At 44.8% G+C, this 21,192-nt stretch overlaps 1 protein-coding gene across 1 annotated transcript in view; it reads left to right on the forward strand.

Annotated features, from left to right (window-relative positions):
• Positions 1-7,326: 7,326 nt before the first annotated feature.
• The window catches only part of LOC309568945 (mediator of RNA polymerase II transcription subunit 25), a gene marked incomplete at its 3' end in the record, with an annotated part of 67,578 nt that continues 53,712 nt past the window's right edge, over positions 7,327-21,192 (forward strand). The window contains exon 1 of the mRNA XM_082274711.1: positions 7,327-7,449. The remainder of the gene's footprint in view (positions 7,450-21,192) is intronic.

The raw sequence follows: 21,192 nt of genomic DNA on the forward strand, positions 1-21,192 counted from the left end.
CGTAATGCTCCATAGGATCCCCTAGAACGCTCTGGAAGAGTCCTGGTTGGGAAAGGCTGGTCTAAAGGGAATAAAAGTTATTACTATGATGAGACTGTACTGCTTTGGTGACACCCTGATAACCCCACACCAGACATATGATGAGACTGTACTGCTCTGGTGACACCCTGATCACCCTACACCAGACATAATGATGGCGCTGTACTGCTCTGGTGACACCCTGGTCACCCCACACCAGACATATGATGAGACGGTACTGCACTGGTGACACCCTGATCACATCTGAAACCAGCCAAAGAACAGAGAAGGGTCATGTGACCACATAATAGTGCTGCAACAATAAGGCTCTTAGAATAAAAAAAAAAAAATATATAAAATAAATACAGTGGCATTATTAATACGAGTTATGTGAATAAATTATGGCAACTAACATTTCTCTGTTTAGTGTCACTTTACCCTTTTGCTGTCTGGTCTGTATATTGTACGTGCACGCCCCAGCTATGTGTCCTGGGCCCCACTTGCCCATCTGTTTTGACATAACGTCAGCATGCCCCGGAAACAATGTAATGCAATCTGCATTGCATTACATTCAGTGGTGCCCATGGGAGACTAAAGACCCTGGATGTCTCAATAAAGAGAACCTGTCACAGAAAAATCATCACATGTGATAAAAAAAAAAAGTTAAGTGAAAAAAAAAAAGTTTTTTTTTGATTGTAAAAAAATGAAAAGTTACACCCAAGCACATAAATTCTCCCCCAAGAAACATTGTGGCCCCTCACCCCCACATATACGTATGCACACACGTAGGGGGCAATTACGCATGAAAACCTTGATTGTTACATAGTTACATAGTTACATAGTTAGTGAGGTTGAAAAAAGACACAAGTCCATCCAGTTCAACCCATGATGCGTGTGTGTTTGCTTTTAACCGTACATTGTGTACCCCTGTATGTTGTGGTCTTTAAGGTGTACATCTAATAGTTTTTTGAAACTATCAATGCTCCCTGCTGATACGACTGCTTGTGGAAGAGAATTCCACATCCTTACCGCTCTTACAGTGAAGAACCCCTTACGCACTTTAAGGTTAAACCGCCTTTCCTCAAGTTTTAGTGAGTGGCCACGTGTCTTATTGTATTCCCTTTCTCTGAATAGTTTGTTCCTTATGCTAGGGTCGCCAGTACAGTATTTGTACATTGATATCATATCCCCCCTCAATCGTCTCTTCTCCAGAGAGAATAGGTTCAGTGCTTGTAGTCTTTCCTCATAGCCGATGTCCTCCATTCCCCTAATTATTTTTGTTGCCCTCCTCTGGACTTTCTCCAGTTCCAGCACATCCTTCCTGTGGACCGGTGCCCAGAACTGGACAGCATACTCCATATTGTGATATACATGTTCCATTGCTGTGCACACCGGAATGACCGCAATATTTCTAGCACCAGACCTCCTCTGTAACACTAAACTGATGACCTATAGGGTGCTTTTTAATGTGTTGCCTATGGAAAATGAGACATGGAAACATGGACCGCTATGTGTTCTGGAGGATCCAAATCTAACACACACTATTACACCCAGTCCTCTAGTGGCACTATAATGAACATTAAAAAAGTGACCTTCATCTACCACTGACTATACTTCTGTAATATTTCTGTGCTCTGTGTCAATTTCCTTTTATGAAAACAGACTTACTATGTCCCTCAATGGAAGAGAATCGCATCAGTCTCACTCGTGGGCATTTATTGGTACCCACACACAGCAGAATCTAGCTGTCCCATTTAATACAATTCTAACTGTATAGAATTTCTCATGTGAGAAGTGATTGGATGCTTTGTAAACACGTCTGTTTATTTCCAGAGAAATTGTAACGTGTGCTATACATTTTTGCCATTCTAGGAACACAGATTGACCGATTTTTAATTAAAAAAAAAAAAAGTCAATCCAACCAAACCTGATTTACATGACCTGCTGGCTTTGGGACCGCAAGTGAAGGAAAATCTCCTCAATTAAAAATAGAGGGCAAAAAAAAAAAAAATTACAGGGGTTATAAAAAGTTTGGTTTGAGTTCTACTTTACCTTTTTTCTTGTGAAGATGAAAAGTTCCGGGAAGCAGCACTGAGAGCAGCGTTGAAAGTTTTTATTTGCAAGTGAGTGTTAGCGTAAGAATTTTAACAAATAGTTTACAGAGGAATATTAATGTTGTTGTGCTCAGTGTGTTAAGCTGAAAGTGAGGAGGGTTAACCACTTTACGTCTGCTCACAGTAATATTACTGCGGCAGAGTGGTTCGTTATCGTCTGACGACGTAGTATTAACGTCGTCAGACACTCCCCCTTCTGGGCGGCGCTTGCGCGCCGCCGGAGGCTCGCTCCCGCTGTTTTTATTCACAGCGGGAGTCGGGCCAGGGGAGGAGCAGCGGCGATCGCTGCTGCTCTGCCCCGATCGCCGGGGATCTAGTGTGGAGATCCGCCCCCCTGTGTAAACACAAGCGGACGGATCTCCATAGTGACAGGGAGTGACAGATCGGACTGTTCAGCATAGCTGGACATCCGATCTGTCCATGACTCACTCAGTCACCTCCCCCCCTACACGTCAGTAAGCACCAGGCATACATTAACCCCTCCCTCTCCAATAAAATTAACCCCTTCCCTGCCAGTGTCATTTTTACAGTAACAGTGCATATATATAGCACTGATTACTGCAGTAATGTCACTGGTACCCCCAAAAGTGTCAAAAATGTCAGTCAAGGGTCCGATCTGTCCGCCGCAATGTCGCAGTCCCACAAAAAAAATCGCAGATCGCCGCCATTACGCGTTAAAAAAAAAACACCAAAAATGACAGAAATCTTTCCCTTTGTTAGTAAACGCAATAACTTTTGCGCAAACCAATCAAAATACGCTTATTGCGATTTTTTTTACCAAACATAGGTAGCAGAAAACAAATTGGCCAAAATTTTTTTAAAAAATTGTTTTTTACATCTTTTTTGGGGGGAATTTCATATAAAAAAATGTTAAAAATATTGTTATTTTTTCAAAATAAACGCTTTTTTTTGTTTATAGCGCAAAAAGTAAAAATCGCACAGGTGATCAAATACCACCAAAAGAAAGCTCTGTTTGTGGGAAAAAAAGGACGTAAATTTCGTTTGGGTATGGCGTCGCACGACCGCGCAATTGTCAGTTGAAGTCGCACAGCGCCGAATCGCAAAAAGTGGCCTGGACGGAAGACATCAAAATCCTCCGGTGGTAAAGTGGTTAAAGGATAAGTTCACCTTTGTAAAAAATAATAATAAATGCACATCTTTTTGCAGGTTAAAAAAAAAAAATAGCATTTATTATTTTTTTTACTAGGGCCTGAAAGACATTGCACCCGCGATCAGAAGATTGATGGCCGGACGGCTCCGCACATCCGCACTTCCTGGTCGCAGTAAGATGACGTCAGTACTGCGACCAGGAAGTGCGGATGTGCGGAGCCGTCCGGCCGGTGGCTTATACACAACGATTTCTTTGTACTTCTAAATTGTGAGTTTTATTCCCTTTTTTTAATAAAAGTATATGCGGTTTTACACTATGGAGCTTCTTTTTTCTTTATGGCGGTGATCACCTTGGGGTCATTCCTTGGAGATATCTGGTTTGGAACCTGCTTCAATAAGGAGTTCTAGATACAAGTACTTTCATCTTTGGAGTTTGAGTTACCTGCAAGTGTTTTATTACCTTTTGTTTGGTAAGAGGCGAATTTATCTGGTGGAGGATAGCACTGAAATTTGGGTGTTTATGTGATTGCCAATATTGATTTTTGGTAAGGAGTACCTATAGGTGTCTTTCTATATGGGATCTTCATTTCCTCTGATGTTTTTGTGCACGCCCATTTTTTTCTGTTTTGCAAGCAGCGCATAAGATTGGTGGAGGTTTTACTTTTTTCACCATTTTGAGCACTATTCCTGTTTCAATCACTGGATAACCACATTGGTGTCAATAGTCAAATTGTACCAAATTTTGTTGGGTTTTACGCTATTGCGTTTTTTCTTTTTATTTATTTATTCATGTCCCAACGATTACATTATTATCACGAGCCTTCTGGTTCCCGTCTTCTATCAAGTGGATAAGATTTTGGTCTAAAGAACCTGCATAAATTTTTCACCATTCTGGTAAGCATATATCCATGAGGAGCCTGGTTGGAGAGCCACGGATTGCACCATTTATAATTTATGGACTTTATATGGACTTTACCTGTTCCATTCTAATTGTTTAGCGCGATTTGATTTATATTTTGTTTCACTGGGGTGCGGTCACACTTGAAGTTGCAGCTTTTCTTTAATTTTCCACTAGCGCGGTTATTAATTCTATTCCCCATCACATGATGTCTCCGTGGTGCGATTTGAGCTACTGAATTGCATAGTATGGGTGTTCACAGCCATGCGATGCGATTCTGTCAATCACACTGCATTTTGCAATCTGTTTCAGGGTGTCATTAATCTAACATTGACACCTGCAGCAGATCGCATGGAGGCCGTGCGATTGCTATGCAATGTGGGAAAACACAGCAAATCTTGTGCATTTCCCGCATTGTATCAGTGTGAACCAGGGCTCAGTATAAGCTGTCTGCTCATACCTCCTATAGGCAGGCAGTTACACAATGGCAGGAAGCATCAATGAACTACCTAGAGCGCTCATCATTCATTACACCGCAAAGGATGTCAGTACTTGTAGTTCTCCCATGGTTCGCCCCATGGGCATGGTTTTTAAAATTGTGACAGCGGGTGTGGGAAGGGGATTCCCAGCTTGCTGTCACAATGGGGGATCAGGGGGGTGCTGCAACAGTAAAATGTTATGTAGCACAATTCCCAGCCATTTTGCTGGATATGGGCCCCCCTGGGTTACCGCTAGCAACAACAGCACATCTAAGCATGTTCTCCAAGTGTGAGCACTGAGACAATGACCAGTCCAGTATCTTTGTGTTTTTTGTATTTATTTGGTAACTTGGATGGGAAAAGGGATGAGTTGGATACTCCTGGAACTAAACTAGGCTCATTTGGCGGAGACAATTGAATATTGCTGATTGGCGCTGACTTGACGCTGGCTGAATGTCTATCAACGCTGACTTGACGCTTGTTAACGCTGGCCGGATGCCTGTTAACGCTGAATTGACTCGTGACTGCTTTCTGACTAAAGTCCTCTTCAAGCTCCCCTAAGCACTCTTGCTGAGGTAACCACTTGAATACACTGCTGCACTGCTGAACTCTTCAGGGCCAGCGCCGGAGCCCCCTTTCACTCTCTTATCTTCAGGGCTTAGATACTGGCACCCCCTTTTTCTAAGCCACCACTACTGGTTAGCTGGCTCCTGGATCCCTTTGACCTTCTGGAGTGGTCCCCTCTCTCAGGAAGACCCCTGTTCAGTTTCGAGTACTCACAACACTGTTTTTCCAGGAAACTTCTGCCCAGCATCTCCACTCGGTCCACAGCACTCTGGATCCCTTCCTGCAGTCCAGCTCAGCCTCCGGTCCTCTAGGCCATCCGCCCAAGACACCCTCACTTGCTCTGACAGGAGGAGAGACAACCGTCAGCCTCCTCCTGGGACTCTGCTTCCCGCCAAAGACCTTCTGTCATGTGCTCCCCTCAGGCTTATACACAGTCCCAGGGTGCATTGTGGCAAAGCCTAGGAGGGTGCTACAGTTACATTCGGAATATGGGTGCAAAATGTTACAAAAGTTGAACTTCTCATTTTAACCACTTGCCGACCAGTCATGTTGACTGTACTGCGGCAAAGTGGCTTGTTCCCGTCCAGCGTCGTAGACCTACGCCGCTGGACTCCTCCCCTTGTGGGCGGTGCGCGCGCCGCCGGAGGCTCGCTCCCGCTGTATTCAGTCACAGCGGGAGTCGGGCCAGGGGAGGAGCGGAGGTGATCACCGCCGCTCTTCCCTGATCGTCGGGGAATCGAGTCTGGAGATCCGCCCACTTGTGTAAACAGATCTCCTAAGTGACAGGCAGGGTCAGATTGCTGGGTTCAGCATAGCTGAACATGTGATCTGTCCCTGTGTCACTCAGTCACCTCCCCCCACACACGTCAGTAAGCACCAGGCATACATTAACCCCTCCCTCTCCAATAAAATTAACCCCTTCCCTGCCAGTGTCATTTTTACAGTAACAGTGCATATTTATAGCACCGATTACTGTAGTAATGTCACTGGTAACCCCAAAAGTGTAAAAAATGTCAGTCAAGGGTCCGATCTGTCCGCGCAATGTCGCAGTCCCGCAAAAAAATCGCAGAACGCCGCCATTACTCGTTAAAAAAAAGAACACCAAAAATGACAGAAATCTTTCCCTTAGTTAGTAAACGCAAAAACTTTTGCGCAAACCAATCAAAATACGCTTATTGTGATTTTTTTTTTACCAAACATAGGTAGCAGAAAACAAATTGGCCAAAAATGTAAAAAAAATTTTGATTTTTACATTATTTGGGGGGAATTTCATATAAAAAAATGTGAAAAATATTGTTATTTTTGCAAAATTGTCGCTCATTTTTTTGATTATAGCCCATGATCAAAAAATCGCACAGGTGATCAAATACCACCAAAAGAAAGCTCTATTTGTGGGAAAAAAAGGATGTCAATATAATTTAGGTACAGTGTCGTACGACCGCGCAATTGTCCGTTAAAGTCACGCAGTGCCGAATCGCAAAAAAAATTTGATTTTTACATTATTTGGGGGGAATTTCATATAAAAAAATGTGAAAAATATTGTTATTTTTTCAAAATTTACGCTCTTTTTTTGTTTATAGCGCAAAAAGTAAAAATCAAATGATCAAATACCACCAAAAGAAAGCTCTGTTTGTGGGAAAAAAAGAATGTCAAATTCGTTTGGGTACAGCGCCGCACGACTGCGCAACTGTCCGTTAAAGTCGCACAGTGCCGAATCGCAAAAAGTGGCCTGGACGTAAGACAGCAAAATCCTCCGATGGTAAAGTGGTTAATACTACTGTAAGAAAAAAAAAAGTACAGAAGGTATATACATTTTTATTGGGCATGGGTGTATTATTTTAGTGTTGTTTTAATTCCTATATCTACCCTTTGTAAAAAAAAAAAAAAAAAAAAGCTCAGGCAGACAAAACCACCTCTGTGAAAGAAGCCAGCTTCCCTCATCTGACTCAGCTGAAATCTCCAGCTAGTGTCATACACTCCTCCCACCACCATGAGCGCAGTTGTCCGAGAAGACGACAAGTGGAGCCAGTCACCGCTAATCGCTCACGGAAGTTTGCACTGTTCTCAAGACGGCGCTCAGCTAATTGTCCTGCGTCGCTGTGTTGCTGCTCTGGAGACGGTGTGGAGCGAAAACGGAGGGGGAGGAGGCGGCGTGTGCGGGGAACATTCCGGTACCGGAAAGAGGATGAATAAAGGGAAATTCCATAAAGGCGCCTCTGTGTAGCAGTGCTGTGGAACTACAAGTCTCAGCGCGTCTTCCCAGGTAAATGACTCTTTCTGGTGATTTTAGTGTAATTTGGGCTGGTAGGCCGCAGAGGTCTCTGCTGACTGCTATACTGTAGACTCTTTCTAGTCCTTGTATATAGAAAGGTATTGTGACCTCAGAACAGGTTTGTATTGGATGGGATGCAGAGCAGTGTTTAGTATTGGGTGGGTTGCAGAGCAGTGTTTAGTATGGGATGGGATGCGGAGCAGTGTTTAGTATTGGATGGGATGCGGAGCAGTGTTTAGTATTGGATGGGATGCAGAGCAGTGTTTAGTATTGGATGCGGAGCAGTGTTTAGTATGGGATGGGATGCAGAGCAGTGTTTAGTATTGGATGCAGAGCAGTGTTTAGTATTGGATGCAGAGCAGTGTTTAGTATTGGATGCAGAGCAGTGTTTAGTAATGGATGCAGAGCAGTGTTTAGTAATGGATGCAGAGCAGTGTTTAGTATCGGATGGGATACAGAGCAGTGTTTAGTATCGGATGGGATACAGAGCAGTGTTTAGTATCGGATGGGATACAGAGCAGTGTTTAGTATCGGATGGGACGCGGAGCAGTGTTTAGTATTGGATGGGATGCAGAGCAGTGTTTAGTATCAGATGGGACGCGGAGCAGTGTTTAGTATCGGAGGGGACGCGGAGCAGTGTTTAGTATCGGATGGGATGCAGAGCAGTGTTTAGTATTGGATGGGATGCAGAGCAGTGTTTAGTATTGGATGGGATGCAGAGCAGTGTTTAGTATTGGATGGGATGCAGAGCAGTGTTTAGTATTGGATGGGATGCAGAGCAGTGTTTAGTATTGGATGGGATGCAGAGCAGTGTTTAGTATTGGATGGGATGCAGAGCAGTGTTTAGTATTGGATGGGATGCAGAGCAGTGTTTAGTATTGGATGGGATGCAGAGCAGTGTTTAGTATTGGATGGGATGCAGAGCAGTGTTTAGTATTGGATGGGATGCAGAGCAGTGTTTAGTATTGGATGGGGATGCAGAGCAGTGTTTAGTATTGGATGGGGGTACAGAGCAGTGTTTAGTATTGGATGGGGGTACAGAGCAGTGTTTAGTATTGGATGGGATGCAGAGCAGTGTTTAGTATCAGATGGGATGCAGAGCAGTGTTTAGTATCAGATGGGATGCAGAGCAGTGTTTAGTATCAGATGGGACGCGGAGCAGTGTTTAGTATCGGATGGGATGCAGAGCAGTGTTTAGTATTGTATTGGATGGGATGCAGAGCAGTGTTTAGTATTGGATGGGATGCAGAGCAGTGTTTAGTATTGGATGGGATGCAGAGCAGTGTTTAGTATTGGATGGGATGCAGAGCAGTGTTTAGTATTGGATGGGATGCAGAGCAGTGTTTAGTATTGGATGGGATGCAGAGCAGTGTTTAGTATTGGATGGGATGCAGAGCAGTGTTTAGTATTGGATGGGATGCAGAGCAGTGTTTAGTATTGGATGGGATGCAGAGCAGTGTTTAGTATTGGATGGGATGCAGAGCAGTGTTTAGTATTGGATGGGATACAGAGCAGTGTTTAGTATTGGATGGGACGCAGAGCAGTGTTTAGTATTGGATGGGACGCAGAGCAGTGTTTAGTATTGGATGGGACGCAGAGCAGTGTTTAGTATTGGATGGGACGCAGAGCAGTGTTTAGTATTGGATGGGATGCAGAGCAGTGTTTAGTATTGGATGGGATGCAGAGCAGTGTTTAGTATTGGATGGGATGCAGAGCAGTGTTTAGTATTGGATGGGATGCAGAGCAGTGTTTAGTATTGGATGGGACGCAGAGCAGTGTTTAGTATTGGATGGGACGCAGAGCAGTGTTTAGTATTGGATGGGACGCAGAGCAGTGTTTAGTATTGGATGGGACGCAGAGCAGTGTTTAGTATTGGATGGGACGCAGAGCAGTGTTTAGTATTGGATGGGACGCAGAGCAGTGTTTAGTATTGGATGGGACGCAGAGCAGTGTTTAGTATTGGATGGGATGCAGAGCAGTGTTTAGTATTGGATGGGATGCAGAGCAGTGTTTAGTATTGGATGGGATGCAGAGCAGTGTTTAGTATTGGATGGGATGCAGAGCAGTGTTTAGTATTGGAATGGGATGCAGAGCAGTGTTTAGTATTGGAATGGGATGCAGAGCAGTGTTTAGTATTGGAATGGGATGCAGAGCAGTGTTTAGTATTGGAATGGGATGCAGAGCAGTGTTTAGTATTGGATGGGATGCAGAGCAGTGTTTAGTATTGGATGGGGATGCAGAGCAGTGTTTAGTATTGGATGGGGATGCAGAGCAGTGTTTAGTATTGGATGGGGATGCAGAGCAGTGTTTAGTATTGGATGGGGATGCAGAGCAGTGTTTAGTATTGGATGGGGATGCAGAGCAGTGTTTAGTATTGGATGGGATGCAGAGCAGTGTTTAGTATTGGATGGGATGCAGAGCAGTGTTTAGTATTGGATGGGATGCAGAGCAGTGTTTAGTATTGGATGGGATGCAGAGCAGTGTTTAGTATTGGATGGGATGCAGAGCAGTGTTTAGTATTGGATGCGGAGCAGTGTTTAGTATTGGATGGGATGCAGAGCAGTGTTTAGTATTGGATGGGATGCAGAGCAGTGTTTAGTATTGGATGGGATGCAGAGCAGTGTTTAGTATTGGATGGGATGCGGAGCAGTGTTTAGTATTGGATGGGATGCGGAGCAGTGTTTAGTATTGGATGGGATGCGGAGCAGTGTTTAGTATTGGATGGGATGCGGAGCAGTGTTTAGTATTGGATGGGATGCGGAGCAGTGTTTAGTATTGGATGGGATGCGGAGCAGTGTTTAGTATTGGATGGGGATACAGAGCAGTGTTTAGTATTGGATGGGGATACAGAGCAGTGTTTAGTATTGGATGGGACGCAGAGCAGTGTTTAGTATTGGATGGGGGTACAGAGCAGTGTTTAGTATTGGATTTGATGCAGAGCAGTGTTTAGTATTGGGTGGGTTGCAGAGCAGTGTTTAGTATTGGATGGGATGCAGAGCAGTGTTTAGTATCGGATGGGATGCAGAGCAGTGTTTAGTATCGGATGGGATGCAGAGCATTCCAAAGGGAAATAAATTTAATAGAGCAAAACTAAACCCTGGGTGGCTAAACTCCAACATAAAAATGTATATTAGTGCTAAAGAAAAGGCTTTCAAAAAATACAAGACTGAGGGGTCATTGGCAGCATTTAAGCATTACAAAGAGTGTAATAAGAAATGTAAAGATGAAATCAGGGCGGCTAAAATAGAACACGAGAGACATATAGCGGAGGAGAGTAAAAAGAACTCCAAGAAGTTCTTTAACCTGGTCCCATCCAGGACTTGAATTTTCGGGAGGCCGTTTTTAAACGGCCTCCCATAAACACGCCCTCCGCGCGCTCCCGCGAGCGTGCATCGGGCAAAAGCTGTGTTGGCCGTGTCCAATCACAGATCGAGACGAATGGCCAATCACAGGGGCCATTCGTCACGATCGAGGCATCCAATGAGAGATGATCTCATATGTAAACATATGAGATCATCTCTCATTGCCTCGGTAGTAGCAGACTCCCCGCGCGCTCCCGCGAGCGTGCACCGGGGATAATCTGTGTTGGCCGTGTCCCTTGGACACAGCCAATCACAGATCGTGACGAATGGCCAATCACAGCGGCCATTCGTCACGATCGAGGCATCCAATGAGAGATGATCTCAAATGTAAACATTTGAGACCATCACTCATTGCCAGCTCTCCCTCCTCACACACAGACTGCAGTGTGAGGAGAGGAGAGATCGTAAGTGTAAAATAAGTGCCCACCAGTGTGCCCATCAGTGCCGCCCAGTGCCCACCACTGTGCCCATCAGTGCCGCCCAGTGCTCATCAGTGCCGCCCAGTGCTCATTAGTGCGCCCACAGCGCTCATCAGCGTGCTCATCAGTGTGCCCACAGAGCCCATCAGTGTGCCCATCACAGTGCCCATCAGTGAGCCAGTTTAACCGTGCCCATCAGTGTCACCGTGCCCATCAGTGTCACCGTGCCCATCAGTGTCACCAACGATGGCAAAAAAATTTTTCTCAGCCGAGGAGGCCTTCAATATCATCAGTGAGGACATGGACAGGGAGCTTTCTGCTTCGGAGTCAGAGTCTGACTCCGAAGTAAATTACGAGCCGGTCATTAGCAGCGGGACGCAGACCGACTCCGACGAGGAGGAATACTGCCCGCCTGCCAAACAAAGGCGTTCTGGTGAGGAGGAGGCAGTACCATCCACCAGCTTCGCAGTGCCATCCACCAGCACCACAGTGCCTCGGCAAGAAAGGCCAAGCTCAAGTGGGGTGTCACCTTGCCCCCAAAGGGTTAGGACCAACGCCAGCCTTCCCTATGCCCTTCTGAACCCCCTGTGGCTTCCTCCCAACTCAGGAGAAGCCATCATCCCCCCTTTCACTGCCCAGCCAGGAGTCCAGGTCAACACGGAGAACTTTGCCCCAATTGACTACTTCCGTTTAATTTTTACGGAGGACCTGCTGACGTCCATTGTGGCCCAGTGCAACCTGTATGCACAACAATTTATCCAGAGTAACCCCACATCTTTTTATTCCCGTCCCTTTGAGTGGAGAGACCTAACGGTGGAGGAGTTCTAGATATTTTTAGGCCTCACCTTCAACATGGGACTCAATAAAAAAAACGAACTGCAAGCATATTGGTCAACCAAACCAATCTACCATATGCCCATCTACTCTGCAGTAATGCCCAGGGCCAGGTATTTGATGATCATGAGGTTCCTCCATTTTAACGACAATACCCAGTGCCCTCCCCGAAATTCCCCAGCATTTGACAAGCTGTTCAAAATTCGGCCACTTCTAAATTATTTTTCAGAAATATTCCCTTAATTATTTACCCCAGACCAAAATATATGTGTGGATGAGTCCCTTGTTAAATTTACCGGCAGGCTGGGCATCAAACAATTCATTCCCAGCCAACGGGCCCGCTATGGGGTGAAGCTTTACAAACTATGTGACCGAGCCACATGGTACACCTATGCCTTCAGGGTGTACGAAGGGAAGGACACCCAGCTGCATCCCCCTGAATGTCCGGACTACATGGGATCAAGCGGGAAAGTTGTTTGGGACCTCATGTACCCTCTCCTTGAAAAAGGCTGTACGTAGACAATTTCTACACCAGTTTGCCCCTGTTCCGAAACCTTCACAGAAAGAAGACTCCTGCATGTGGCACGGTCCGAAAAAAATGGAAAAGCTTTCCTCAAAGGCTAGTAAACACCAAGCTGAGAAGAGGGGAGACGGCGAGTCTGAGAAATGAGGAAGTTCTGGCTGTGAAGTGGAGGGACAGAAGAGACGTCTACATGTTGTCTTCGATCCACAATGACAACTATGTGGAATCCCGACGAAGGAATGGCCCAGTCCGAAAGCCAACATGTGTACATGAGTACAACTTATTCATGGGGGGAGTGGATTTCAACGACCAAATGATGGAACCCTATCTACCCACAAGACGTACCTATCATTGGTACAAAAAAGTAGCAATTTATATTTTTCATTTGGCCACATACAATTCCTACATTTTATACCGCAAGTCCACCGAAAGCCCCCAACCCTTCCTTTATTACCTGGAGGAAATCTTCACAACCCTCATATTTCCAAACGGCCCACCAGAAAACATTAGATCTGACGTAATAAGCAGACTGTCTGAAGGCCATTTTCCAAGTAAAATCCCTCCCACACAAAAAGACCAAAAACGGCAGAAAAAATGTAGGGTGTGTACCAAGGTAGGAATTCGAAAAGACACCCGCTATTATTGTCCCCAGTGTCCTTCCCAACCAGGCCTCTGTGTAGACGACTGTTTCCGCCGTTACCATACTTGTCTAAATTATTAGTATGGTAAACGTAGTCCTCCGCCTTCACCCCTTATGCCACTGTATGCTCCTGAAATGACCCTGGACTGTTATTCAACGACGCCTTTTGCCTGCTGATTTTGTACCTATGTCTGCCTGCTCCGGAACTGACCCTGGCCTGTTTTTTGACCATGCTTCTGCCTGCTGATTCTGTTCATACCTCTGCCTGATCTGGAACTGACCCTGGACTGTTATTTGACCATGCCTTTGCCTGCTGATTTTGTACCTACCTCTGCCTGCTCTGGAACTGACTCTGGACTGTTTGACCACGATTTTTGCCTGCCTCTTGAAGTAGTGGGATTCATACCACAGGGGTCTCGCATATGTGAGGGGACCAGAATTGTTTTTCTGGATGAAGAAAACAAATTTTTTATGTTTTTCTTCTTCTCAGATTAGGGTCTGGATCCCGGAGGCTTCAAAGCGATTTGGGTGGGAGAAGCCTCTACTCCTGTCCCCATTCTATCCCGACAGAGGCCCTACTTCTGCCTGCAGGACTACCATCATGCCTCTGCCTGCCGCATGCACTGACACTGGACTGGTATCCTTGCCTGGAGAATTGCATGCACTGTTGCTGACCAAGTCCCTGCCTGCTGCCTGGACTCAACTCTCCTCTACTTGTGCCTGTCGGGCACGAACTAGGGATGCACCGATCCGATATTAGGATCGGATATCGGCGCCAATATGGCCATAATAGCTTGATTGGGGGGATCGGTAAAATGAACAGATCCATGGGCCGATCCGGTTTTGCTCTTTACATACTGTAGCTGTGAGGAAGCAGAGAACAGCTGTCAAAGAAAAAAAAAAAGAAAAAAAATTTTCTCGGACCCATGAAAAAATTGGACCTCGTCACTTCCGGTGGCCCTACATCATGAAACAGCTGATGGGAGTCTCAAGTGCGTATGCGCACAAGACATTGTCTTGGTTTGGTAAAATTATAACACATAGCGGGCAGTTGACTGAGAGGAGGCGGGACGGAGGTGCGGCCGTGTAATAAATGCAGGACTTTAGCGACTCCTTAAGTTTTTTATTATCTTTAGTAATTATCGTATTATTTATCCTTAGGATTTCATAACATTTAGTATTTCTATAATACAAAATAAGAAATACTAAGCCCCCGTTCACACTAAGGCGACCTGTGAGGCGACCTGTGAGGCGACCTGTGAGGCGACCTGTGAGGCGCCGCGGACCCATTCTAATAGGAGCGACACAAGTCGCTCCGACTTAGAAAAAGGGTCCGGAGCTTCTTTGGGGCGACCAGGAGGCGACCGCCATAGACTTCAATGTTATGAAGTCCGTGGCGGCCGCTCCGAGGTCGCGGCGCGCTGCTCGCACCGCGATCTTGGAGGTCGCCCCGGGAAGTAGCGTCGCGGTAGTGTGAACCGGCGCTAAATGTAATGAAATCCTAAGGATAAATAATACGATAACTACTAAAGATAATAAAACATAAGGAGTCGCTAAAGTCCTGCATTTATTACAGGGCCGCACCTCCATCCTGCCTCCTAGTCAGCTCTGCATATGTGCCTCCGTCCCTGTAATGTCTCGATGACGCAGGGGTGTCCTCCGTCGCACCTCAGCCCCGCCTCCTCTCAGTCAGCTGTCCACTCTCTGTTATAATTTTGCCAAACCTCGAAAAATGTCTTCTGCGCATGCGCACGGACGACTCCCATCAGCTGTTTTGTGATGCTCTGTCACCGGAAGTGACGAGGTCCGATTTTTTTTTTTTTTTTTTTTTTTTTTTTTTTTTTTTTTTTTTCACGGGTCTGACAAAATTTTACACCTCCTGCAAATGCCTGTCAGTCTCCCAGTTAAGTAAACACAATGAATACAATGTATCTTTTTCGTTCTGTCTGACGGAGGAGGGAAGTTTAACCTCTTAAATGCACAATTGTTATAAGGTATCTGCCGATAACGATACCGATCCGGAAATAGTATTTTGTTATAAGCTCACAAAACAGTACTTCCGTATTGGACTCGGGAATGGCGATTTCACAAAGCAAAAGATCGGCATCGGGACCAAAAAAGTCAGATTGGTGCATCCCTAGCACGAACTAAGGAAAGCCGATCAATGGCTCTTCCTATGTACCATGTGACCAGCTGTGTCCAATCGCATCACCGATCGCAGCGGGGGGGGGGAAGCGCAGAGCGCATTATCCTGCCGCTGTCATATGACGTCCGGTCAGGATAATGCAACCCCTTTCCCGCCGTCAATCGCCTATAGGGCGGGCGGGAAGTGGTTAAAAGAGAGTTATACAAAAACAATTATTAGTTAAACCCACTAGTACTTATTTTCGCCACTAGGATTCCTTTATGCTGGCTTTTGAGATTTACAAATGCAGCAATTTAGAAATTGGATGAAAGTTTTTAGCACCGGTAAACACTTTTTTGAAAGATAAATACTGCGTTTTATAGACCAGACCAAATAGATAAAGATATCGATAGATCAAATACCAAAGATAGATCAGACCAAAATGAGGGACAAATCAGGAGGAAAGAGGTACAGAGAGACTTTATTCAAAATCAGGGACAGTTAGGAGCTATGATTTTATCGCAGCACACTGACGAATCGTGCTGCAATGTAAGGCAGCGCAGCACTCTGTAGTGAATACTTTGCAGTGAATAAAATGTGCGTTTTGTACACTTGGCATAAAGTTTATTCAAAACAAAAAAACATAGTTGTGTTATGAGCTGAATCATGCACCACATTGCCCCCTACTGCAACTGATGCGGTACGCCGCTCAGGCTGCTCTGTGTTGCAGAGTGAATTTCCTTTATGTTGAGTCTTGTTTACACCACAATCCCTGTGTTCACTGTGCATTTCTGCCTTTTGTGGTGCGTTTTTTTGGAATAATATTTATTCCAAGTTCATTTTTATTTGCTAAGTTGCATTAACATGTGTTTCTAGTGTTCATGCACATTTATGGTGCGTTCCGGTGCAGAAAAATGCAGCATGCTGTACATTTTTTTTTTTTTTTTTTTACATACATGAATCACTGCAGTGATGTAAATTTGGCTCGTTGGAATACATTCATTTTTTTTTCTTGCATATGCATTCGTAATGCCTTTATGCTGTATTTAACCACTTTAATACTGTCATTCGTGCATATATACAGCCTTATATTGAGGTGGTTATACAAGGGTCATGGTTGAAGGTACAACAATGATCCTAGTATCCTGAGTGATTTTCTTTTTAGTAAAAGTGATCTGAGCAGCTTTAGAGCCACTGAATCACTTTTACAGGCAGCTGAAGGCCCCCCACACCTCCACCACTAGAGATGGGCTCTGGCGTTTTCGGGATTGTAGTCCCAACCCGACGGCCCGAATCTGCCAGGAAGCTGACCCTGCACACCGCTAATCGCAGGCATTGAGACATTTCCCAGTCTGCAGCTGCACAGACTGGGAAATGTCTCAATGCCTGTGATTAGGGGTGTGCAGGGTCGGCTTCCTGGCGGGATCGGCAGGTGCATTGGGACTACAATCCAGAACATGCCTTTTCATTGTTGGGTTGAAAAAAGACACAAGTCCATCTGGCTCAACCAATAAAAAACAAAAAACGGTAAAGAAAACCCAACCATACAATCCCATATACACAATCCTATACCCGCTGTTGATAACAACTTTAATATGGAATACATATGTAATACGCAGGTGGGGACTCCAATAAATATGAAAAAAAATGGGAAAAATGGATAGATTTAAAAAAAATCAACCAAATACATAGAAATAAATAATTAAGCATGATCAATTTGGAGAAATGACGAAGGATGGAACGCCATGGGCAGGGAGGGAGGAACCTCAGTAGGGGGGGAGGGAAAGAAAGGGGGAATTTTATGGTATTTATAGTATTAAATATTGTATAATCAACCATATAAAATAATATGAATATGTGAAATCCAAACTTGTGGGAATACTTTTGTAAAATTTTCTCTTTTTTATATGCAAATAAAAATAAAGTAAAAAAAAAAAAAAAAGGTTGAAAAAAGACACAAGTCCATCATCTGGCTCAACCAATAAAAAAACAAAAAACGGTAAAGAAAACCCAACCATACGATCCCATATACACAATCCTATACCCGCTGTTGATCCAGAGGAAGGTGAAAAAACCCCAGCAAAGCATGATCCAATTTACTACAGCAGGGGAAAAAATTCCTTCCTGATCCCCCAAGAGGCAATTGGATATTCCCTGGATCAACTTTACCTATAAATATTAGTACCCATTTATATTATGTACACTTATTAAAGATTTCAGGCCTTTTTTAAAGCAATCTAGTGAGCTAGCCAGAACCACCTCTGGAGGGAGTCTATTCCACATTTTCACAGCTCTTATGGTGAAGAAACCTTTCAGTATTTGGAGACAAAAATCTGTTTTCCTCTAGAAGTATAAATTCAGTTCCTTTAATCTTTTCTCATAGCTGAGCTCATCCATGCCTCTTATCAGTTTGGTTGCCCTTCTCTGCACTTTCTCCAGTTTCCCGATATCCTTTTTCAGAACTGGTGCCCAAAACTGAACTGCATATTCCAGATGAGGTCTTACTAATAATTTGTACAGGGGCAAAATGATATCTCTCTCTCTCTGGAGTCCATGCCTCTGTTAATACAAGAAAGGACTTTGCTTGCTTTGGAAACCACAGCTTGGCATTGCATGCTATTATTGGGCTTAGAATCTACCAGAACACCCAGATCCTTTTCCGCTATGGATTCCCCTAGGTATACTCTCCCTAGTGTGTATGATGCATGCATATTCTTAGCCCCCAAGTGCTCTTCCTTCCCATTGAGGAGCCCGGTATGAATGCAACTGGCGGTATCCACTTTCCTGAACACAGTGAGAGGAACTGACGCCCCTCCCACTGTGTGATGTCTGAAACCAGAAGTGACGAGGATTTTGTCACTTGCGGTTTTGGTTTGTTATTTACAAGCCGTTAGTGGAATGTTAAAGCATCTGATCAAACCAATCTTGGTTTAATCAGATGATTTGGAGGCCAGAGGAGGGATAAGGGGCATCATAGACCCCCTGATCGCTCCAAAAAGAGGACCTGCCATTGCCCATGCTATCACAAGGGCTGTTGTGATAGCAGTAAAGTTGATACAAAAAAAAAATAGTGAAAATGCAAGCAAGAAGTTCTATGAAGGGTGGCAGTGGCAAGCGGGCAACCCCTCTGTGGTCAGTGTGCAAAGGGGAATCGGAGTACGCTATGGAAGAATGCAGCCTCTACATCTAAGGACTGATAAGCTGCAGTATGTTAGGTTTTTATTGTTGGGTTCTGCTATCTTTTTAATTCATGAGTCTTTTGGTTGTAACACACAGCATTGCTTTGTGAGCCTGAAAGGTGTGCCATTGACAGTCTGAGTTTACAGGAAGTGGTTGGCTGAGGTGAGTAATGCTTAACAAATAGGATTGGGAGAGGTTATTTCTTTTAAAAACACAAATCATCTGAATTCTGCTTATTAAAAGTGATGTCTTCTAAAATATCTGCACACATTCCACCTCTTGTGATCCCCCACTGTACAGCTCTGCTTCACCCTACATAGCTCTTTGCAAAGAAATGGTCTTGGTACACCTCCACTAAAAGCACAGGAAACCCCCCTCCTCTGTGACACCACAGGCTAGCCTTCTGCACTTCAGTGACACCATATGACTCCGCTTTGCACCACAGGATACCTCCCCTCTCCGTGACACCTATGGATACTCCTCCAGGCCTGATAACACAGAGGAGCACCCCCCCTAACGCCTCAGGACACCCCTCTCTGTGACACAAGAGATCCCCTGCACCTACTGACACCAATCTCCCATACTCCAATCTTGTACAGAAAAGGGATGTGCTGTGTGATCCAGTCCCTTCTGGTGACAGGAGGTGTGAAGGCATCAGAACAGGAGCTAAAAACTCGGGCGGTGGGAGTTGCTCATTCCTGGTACCGGCGGTGGATGGGCTGGCGGGGGCCTAGCATCCAGGAAGCTGTTTCTGGTCACCACCTGGCATTTGTCAAGCCCTGCCCCAGTCTATCTAAAACTTTAAAAAAAAAAGAAAAAAAAACTCTGAAATCAGTGCATCCTGAAAGAAGTTTGTTTGAAATCTTTGCAAGTTTATTAAAAACTAAAAAAAAAATCCCCTCTACATAAGTATTCACAGCCTTTGTCATGGCACTCAAAATTGAGCTCAGGTGCATCCTGTTTCCACTGATCATCCTTGATGTTTCTACAACTTGATTGGAGTCCACCTGTAGTAAATTCAGTTAATTGGACATGATTTGGAAAGGCACACACCTGTCTATATAAGGTCCCACAGTTACTAGTGCATGTCAGCGCACACACACCAAGCCATGAAGTCCAAGGAATTCTCTGTAGACCTTCGAGACAGGATTGTATCGAAGCACAGATCTGGGGAAGGGTACAGAAAATTTATGAAGCATTGAATGTCTCAATGAACACAGTGGCCTCCATCATCCGTAAATTAGAAGAAGTTTGGAACCGGCAGGACTCTTCCTAGAGCGGGCTGCCTGGCCAAACTGAGTGATCAGGGGAAAAGGGCCTTAGTCAGGGAGGTGACTAAGAACCAGATGTTCACTCTGACAGAGCTCCAGCATTTCTCTGTGGAGAGAGGAGAACCTTCCAGAAAAAAAATCTCTGCAGCATTCTAGCAATCAGGCCTGTAGGGTAGAGGGGCCAGACGGAAGCCATTTCTCAGTAAAAGGCACATGACAGCCTGCCTGGAGTTAGCCAAAAAGGCACCTGAAGGACTCTGTCCATGAGAAACAAAATTATCTGGCCTGATGGAACAAAGATTGAACTCTTTGACCTGAATGGCAAGCGTCATGTCTGGAGGAAACCATGCACCGCTCATCACTTGGCCAATACCATCCCTACAGTGAAGCAAAGTGGTGGCAGCATCATACTGTGGGGATGTTTCTCAGTGGCAGGAACTGGGAGACAAGTCAGGATCGAGGGAAAAATTAATTCAGCAATGTACAGAGACGTCCTTGATGAAAACCTGCTCCAGAGTGCTCTGGACCTCAGACTGGGGTGAAGGTTTATCTCCCATCAGGACAACGACCCTAAGCACACAGCCGACATAACAAAGGAGTGGCTTTGGGACAACTCTGTGAATGTCCTTGAGTGGCCCAGGCGGAGCCCAGACTTGAACCCGATTTCACATCTCTGGAGAGATCTGAAAATGGCTGTGAACTGATGCTCCTCATCCAACCTGATGGCGGGGGCCTAGCATCCAGGAAGCTGTTTCTGGTCACCACCTGGTGTTTGTCAAGCCCTGCCCCAGTCTATCTAAAACTTAAAAAAAAAAAAAAAAAAAAAAAAAAAAAAACTCTGAAATCGGTGCATCCTGAAAGAAGTTTGTTTGAAATCTTTGCAAGTTTATTAAAAACTAAAAAAAAAAGAAAAACCTGTACATAAGTATTCACAGCCTTTTTCATGGCACTCAAAATTGAGCTCAGGTGCATCCTGTTTCCACTGATCATCCTTGATGTTTCTACAACTTGATTGGAGTCCACCTGTAGTAAATTTAGTTAATTGGACATGATTTGGAAAGGCACACACCTGTCTATATAAGGTCCTACAGTTACTAGTGCATGTCAGCGCACACACCAAGCCATGAAGTCCAAGGAATTCTCTGTAGACCTTCGAGACAGGATTGTATCGAAGCACAGATCTGGGGAAGGGTACAGAAAATTTATGAAGCATTGAATGTCTCAATGAACACAGTGGCCTCCATCATCCGTAAATAGAAGAAGTTTAGAGCGGGCTGCCTGGCCAAACTGAGTGATCAGGGGAAAAGGGCCTTAGTCAGGGAGGTGACTAAGAACCAGATGTTCACTCTGACAGAGCTCCAGCATTTCTCTGTGGAGAGG

The sequence above is a fragment of the Pelophylax lessonae genome, assembly GCF_965119305.1.
Source record: "Pelophylax lessonae genome assembly, chromosome: 12".
Lineage (NCBI taxonomy): Eukaryota > Metazoa > Chordata > Amphibia > Anura > Ranidae > Pelophylax > Pelophylax lessonae.